The following is a 7,349-nucleotide window of genomic DNA, read 5'->3' on the forward strand; positions in this document are numbered from 1 at the left end:
TTAAATGTATAATATCTTTAAAAAATTAAAACATTTTAAATCATAATTTATTAGTGCATATGTGAAATAATTTAAAATATATAATAAAATATAATTTAGAATTACATAATATTAATTGTAAAAATATATTAATTATGAAAATTTTGTGTATGAATATATAGATGTTACATAATAAATAAAAAATATGCTTTTGTTATTATAATATAAATTAAATACCATAAATATAAATTATGTATATTCATTTAATAAGAATGTAAATTAATATATGTTTATAATATACTATTTAATATATGCGATTAATGTTTTTATATATAATAAATATTACAATAAAAAAAATAAGTACTTACATATATAATAATTAAATTTTATACATCTCATTAAATAAAATTAAAAATAGAAGGTTTTGTGGATTTTGATTCCTAAATTTGGTTACCAAACTTTTTTCTTAGTAGGTGATGTCTTTTTAGTTTTTACCGTCGCCTCCAAGAATTTAGTAGAAAAATATGTTACAGTTTACAATGATTAAGCATGGCAGATGGATAAATCACCACTCTGTCATGCATAAATCACCAACCACAATTGAGCTTGGTTAAAAGATCCAACAATTTAGCATGATATTCCATTGTTATTAGCAATGACGGATCGGATTTAAAAAGTTGTCTGTAGAACAAAATATACAAAATATGATAATTTTTATAATTATATTATGATATTATAAAATATATGATTATTTTTTAAATTATTTAATTAATAAATTAAAATAATAAAATAATAACAAATAATTTAGAATTTTATTTTCTTAAATTTAATATTTTAAAAAGATTGAATACTCTTTTTAATGTCAATATAATCAAATGTCTTTTTTCCTATTTATGTCACTAAACAACATTTAAAAATTCATCTTTCATATAATGATAAAACCAATTCTTTATTATGTTTATAACCGAAAAAGTTCTTTCAACTCATGTAGTTGTTAGGAGCAAAATTAAAGTCAACTTCAAAAGAAGAAATATTAATGGATAAATAATATTTTTTTTAAGTCTTCAACCAATTTTTGAAAAAATTGATCATTAGAACACACATCTAATAATATGAAGTTCTTAAGTTGACTATCAAGTGCCAAAAGTTGAGTGGACAAAAATTCTAATGGATATATCAAGGTTTTGAAAATCAGACCAGACCAACCAGTTCAACCGGGTTAACCGAAAGTCGGTCAAGTAACCGGTCCGGTTCACTTACAAAACTGTTCTGCAAAAAATCGGTGGAAAAACCGACTGAATCGACGGTTAACTGGAGAACCGGCCAAACCGGCCAGATTTTAGCTAGTACCGGTTTTCCTCCCCAATATACGAAATGGCACTGTTTTGGCGCTGGTTTAAAAAAAAGGGGGGAAGGGCCAAAGCCTGGGTTTGATGGTTTCTCTTCGAACTTCGAAGACTTTCCAACCCTAAGGTAGCGTTTGGTAGAGAGACAGAGACGAAAAGAAGGAGACTGAGAGACAGAGACTAAGAGACAGAGATTGAAATAAATCTCAGTATTCTGTTTGGTGCAAAATCAGAGACAGAAATTGAAAAAAGAATGAAACTCTAATTTAATTTGCATAAAGAGTAAAATTGAAATTAATTAATTGAAATGAGGGTATTTTAGATATAAAATGTTATTAAAGCTTCAATCTTCATCTCTAAAAATTTTAGTCCCATGTGTCTCCACTTTTTAGAGGTACTGAAATACTGAAATTTTGGAGACATAGACAGAAATTTTAGTACTAGTCTCTGAACCAACAAACATGATATTGAGTCTCAGTCTCTCAGTCTCTGTCTCAGTATCTCAAAACAAACGCTACCTAACTTTCTCGGTTTCTCTTCTACTTTTTTCCTACGCCACCGTCACCTCCAACAAACGCCGTACGGAAGCATCACTGTTGCAAGTCGCAGGTCATCGTCGCGGGTCGAAGGTCATCGTCGCGGATCGAGGTCAAAGGTCACTGTCGCGGGTTGAAGCAATCATCGTGTTGGCGTCGTCTGGTCGTCGTCTTGGCTTCGTCGTGGTCGTAAGCTTGTTGTCGGCATCGAACCGTCACCGTCACCGAAGCATGGGTCGTCGTCTGGCTCTGACCTTCTGTGCTCTTGGCCTCTCCCGCGATGAGTACTCAGTAGTCAGTACTTCCATCTTTTCCTTCTTTCAATTAATTTTGTTTATCCGGTGACAAAATTGTATGAATCATTGAATTGGACAGATTTGAGTTTATGGTTCTTCTTCTGTTTTTTCAAATCTTTTCCTCCAACATCTTCCCCTCAATTCGTGACTTTCTCTCTCTCAGAGTCGAAGCTGAGCCTCTGTTCCATTTTCTTTTCATAGAGTTTCTTGGTGGGCGACGACCTCTCATTACCATCTATGGTCGTGGCAGCATCATTGTACGACAACAACTCCTTCCTCCATTCTTCATTTCCATCGTTGACTAGTACTTCAGGTTTTTGCTCTGTTTTCTCTTGTTGTTTTGTTTAGCTTTAATTCTATAGTTTGTACTACATTAGTTTAGTTGGATTTTTTATTTCCGTTAGTGGATTTTAGGTTGTTGGAATAAGGTAGTTCAGTTTGTAGATTCTAGGTTTGTTGCAAGTTTTGAGAATTGAAAATTTCTTGGTTGGCTGATGCTTTGATTGCTGATATAAGCTTGGTTACTTCTATTTATTATTGTGTTTGGCTGTATTAAGCGTGGAAGTTGTTGAATGGGTAAGCATTGCAGCTGAAGTTTGTTTGTTTATGCTGAATTTGTACATTGTGTGCTAGGTGTTCGATTCAATGCCTCTGTGATGCTTTGAGTTTGAATTATCTGTTGTAGTTACCATATAGTTTGAACCACTCTTTGTTTAGGCAAATTGTTCAAGAATAAATGCACTTTGGGTTGTCTCTTATGCTTGTTTAAGTTATGAAACTCATGTTTATCCATTGCTCATGGTAGCTCTTCATGCTTGTGCTTGATGTTATTTTTGTCATGAAAACACCTAAATGACTGGAATGCTCAAAGTTCTTGCAATTTAGGTGATTTCATAGAATGCTTTAATTTTGTGAAGTGGTGGTGACTTTTAATGATAAATTATAGATAATTTATTTTGTGAAATTATTAAATTTTGAATTTTATTAGTTTAGAAATGATTGAATTTAAATTTTTAAAATTATGTATTGAATTTTTTTATTTACTCTATATTTAATTAAATCGGTTCAATTACGGTTTAATTCCAGTTGAACCATTGAACCGTTGAATCAGTCACTTGACCGGTTCGATGACCGGTCCGGTTCTCGCAATCTTGGATATATAGAATTGAGTTAACTGGATCAACTTCTTCTTATCAAATGCAAAAAGTGAGTATCTTAGATTCAGACAAGCTACGCAAAGAAGTAATTCAGTATTCACCTTTGTAAAATGATTATTGAGTTCTTGAAGTTGTCTATCAACTACTTGATAGAATATCTCAATGAGAAAAATGATACAAATTTGAGATCTTTTGAGCTTCACGTGTTGATCTTCCTTGTGACAGAAATATATCATCTATTTTTTGAACAATAATATTATGTTTGTCGCAAAACAGTAAGACTTCATCAAGTAAAAGAGACTAAGTATCATCTCTTATATTTTGCAACAATTACTTTGACACTTTAACCAATGCCATAGTATTTACAATATCTTGATAATTCCTTTGTAACGCTTGAGATAATTCATAGTAACTCCCAAGATATTTTTCATCAAGTGCAAGTTGAAAATGAATTCAAAAGATTGAATGACATTTCAATAAATGACATGCTTCAACTCTTTGTTCTGAATTATTTCTATTTTCTTCAATATATTCAAGAACATTGACTACGGAAAAAAAAAAGAAATCAATCTAAATATAATTTTAGTGTGAACTCCATCTAGTGTCTCCGCCTTTTTTAAAGCTATTTCTTGATTTAAACTAAGTCCACTAAAATTTTTTTCACTTTTTAATGCTTCAATTGTCTTAGTCATTTGACTATCACGATGCATATCTCTTCGTTTATACGAAGCTTTAACAATATTACACAAATTGGTTAACAAATTAAAAAATAAAACAATTTCAATTTTTTTTTGCAACTGTTAGTTAAAATTGGTGGGTAGAACACAATTCCATACAAATTTAAAAGTGCAATATAAAATTATAAATACAAAACATAAACCAAACAATAAGAAAAAGACACAATAATATAATATCAAATTAAGAATATAGATAATCAAAAGAAATCCAAAAAAATAAATGTTGCACTTGCACAATACAACTACAATGACAATGAGTCATCAACGCACAAACTACAAATTAATTGTAGTGAATCTCAAAAATAACTATTTCTCGACATTGTTCCTTATCTTATAGCATCTTTCAATAAAGAGATCCACTGTAAACGTCATTCAAATTAATTTTCGACAGCAACAAAATGTAATATCCTAATTCAATTATTCATCAATATACACAAATATAAATAATCCAATTATTCAAATAACATCAAATTCATAAATTTCACATAATCACAATAATTATTCAATTATTCAAACATAAATCACAATTTACAGTTTCACACTATCTTTATCAAAATCAAATTCTTACTGGAGAGGCGAGAGAGTCGGAGACGCAGAGGCAGAGCAGCAGAGATGATGATGGAGTGGCAAGACACTTAGGCTGTGTTTATTTTTAGAGACAAGACAACATGACACTAAAATGGAGACAATAAGACAGAAACACTAAAAATTATCTTTTGTGTATTGTGTTTGGATACAATGGACAAGACACTAATGTAATGTCTAGTATTATGTTTGGATACACATGGACAAGACTCAAATATTATATAAAATGACTAAAATAACCCTGTGATTTCAAATTTTCTACATCAATACAAATTAATTTAATAAAAAATGAGAGTACGTAGGAGTACAGACAAAACTTGAAAAAATATTTGAAGAGACAAAAAATTTTAATAAAAAATATATTAGTATTTATATTAAAATAAAATTTATAATATAATTATTTTATTTTAAAATTTATTATTAATATGTAGGAATACATATGGTTAAGATTAACAAAAAAATAAATTTGAGTTTGATTAATAAAAAATTTTGTTTAAGTTAATAAGGCAAATTAATTATAAATAAAAAATTAATTTTAAAAAAAATTCATTTTTACATGAAAAAACAATTAATTTTTGCATATAAAAATCTATTTTTATTTAAAAAAAACTAATTTTTTTTATCTAAAAACTGATTTTTCTTTAAATTATATAAAATCAATTACAATTTATAAATTATTTTTTAGCATTTTAAAATATCAATTTTACTTTTGCTAATATTTATTTTTTAAAAGTTTTAAGATTAATTATTTTTGTTATTATTTTTATTACAAATCAAATAATATATAATATAAGGTTAAAATGGTATTGAAGTAAAACTATAAAAAGAAAAGAAGGGGTAATAGTGGAAAAAAAGAAAACAAAATTTATAAAATTGTCAGTGTCCACTCTTCCAAATCCCGTGTCCATCATTATCCTTAGTAAAAGAGTGGACACAAAAGTATAAAAAACTGTCTCGAAGACAATATGTCCACTGTCCATGTTTCTACTTCCAAACAATTTTTAAATAAGTATTGTCCATGTCTCTGTGTCCTGCCCCAAAAACAAATGCTACCTTAGAGACAATGAGTCGATAACGAATAGATAGAGTGGCGAGAGATGATGATAGAGTGGGCTGTGGGCGAGATTGTAAGACCGCTAGACGATGACGGAGCAAGGAGCCAACGACAGGCGGGAGAAAAAGTGAAAGCAGAAATAAGGAGTAGGTAAGCAGGGCAGGTTAGGAGCCAATGACTGGTGGGAGATAAATTGAACGTAAAACAATGAGTAGGCGAGGTCAGGATATAGCGAGCCAGCGACGTCAGCGACACTGCGACAGTAACACGGGCATATCAGGAAGTGGGCGGCTAGTTGCGCAGTTATGCAGGGCTGAAGAGCAGAGACAAAAATTGAAAAGGAGAAAGGTTGGGAATTTCAATTTTGGAGGTGGAGTCAAAATTATTTTAAAAGTGGAACAACTAATCTTTTTTATTGAGAAGTATTTAATAATCTTTTAAATTTTATTGGGGACACTTGTCCCCACTCAGCAGTGAATGAATCCTCTCTGGTTAATAGTTTTCGAGTTTAACAATTTAGTAGAGAATATAGACCTATAAATAATATATTGTATTTTTATAAAGTTTAAAATTTTTTATTGTATTTAGTTACATAACAAGTACAATAAAAATTTTATAAACTTTATAGAAGTGCTTACCATGGTTATAAATATATTTACAATAAAAATTTAAAATTTTATAAAACTAATAAAATATTTAATTATGTTGTTTATTTTCAAAAAAACATTAAAACCTTTATAAATTTTATTGGCAACCTAATATTATACACAATTGTCGATCCGACTAAATTAACTTATTTACAGGAAACAAAATAGATATATATTTTGAGACAATATATGAAACTAAGGTGAATTTGGATTTAGACGTGAGGTCCAAATTTTTTTAGACGAAGGATCAGACTTGTTCGTTGAAACGATAAAATATTTGACATTTTTGTCTGGACGGTAGTAAATAATATTTATAAAAAATATTTCGATGTTTAAGTTAACAAAAGATTTAAATAGAATTAAGTGAATTGAAATTAAGAAATCAATAAATTTAATAGGATATTTATAGAAATAGATGATGACTTGACCATCACTCATGGATCTTTCTGTGTAGTGGAAATAGTTTCTTCTTCAGTATTCTTTCTGTGTAGTGGAAATAGTTTCTTCTTCAGTATTTAGAAGTTATTCCATGTTAATAAAGTAGTGGTTAAGTTGTGAATTTTATCTGAAATAATAAATGACAAAGTCTTACTTGTTATGTAAGTTGGGTTGGACATGAGTTATGGCATTCGTGCTCTAAGTAAATCGGATAAGTTAACCTATATGACTTTTTGGACTAACCTGATTGAATTTATTGAGCTTCTATAGATCTTTTAAAAAATGAGACTAGTTTATCTAGACTATAGTTTTAATTTTGGGCCATGGTATGTATATTATACATGTATCTCATTTATACGAAATAAGTAACAAATTTATTTTTATATTCATTATATTCTAAAAAAAAAAAATTAGTGTGTTCACAATGATTTAGTACTGAGTCTATGACCAACTGCTATTAAATCGATGTTGGATAAGCGATTTATTTATGAGGCTTAAATGGTTATAACATGCAACAATTTACATGCATAAAATAGGATAAATATGTAAGTAAAAATGATTTAAGACCTTCGTG

The sequence above is a fragment of the Arachis hypogaea genome, chromosome 8 (assembly GCF_003086295.3).
Source record: "Arachis hypogaea cultivar Tifrunner chromosome 8, arahy.Tifrunner.gnm2.J5K5, whole genome shotgun sequence".
Classification (NCBI taxonomy): Eukaryota; Viridiplantae; Streptophyta; class Magnoliopsida; order Fabales; family Fabaceae; genus Arachis; species Arachis hypogaea.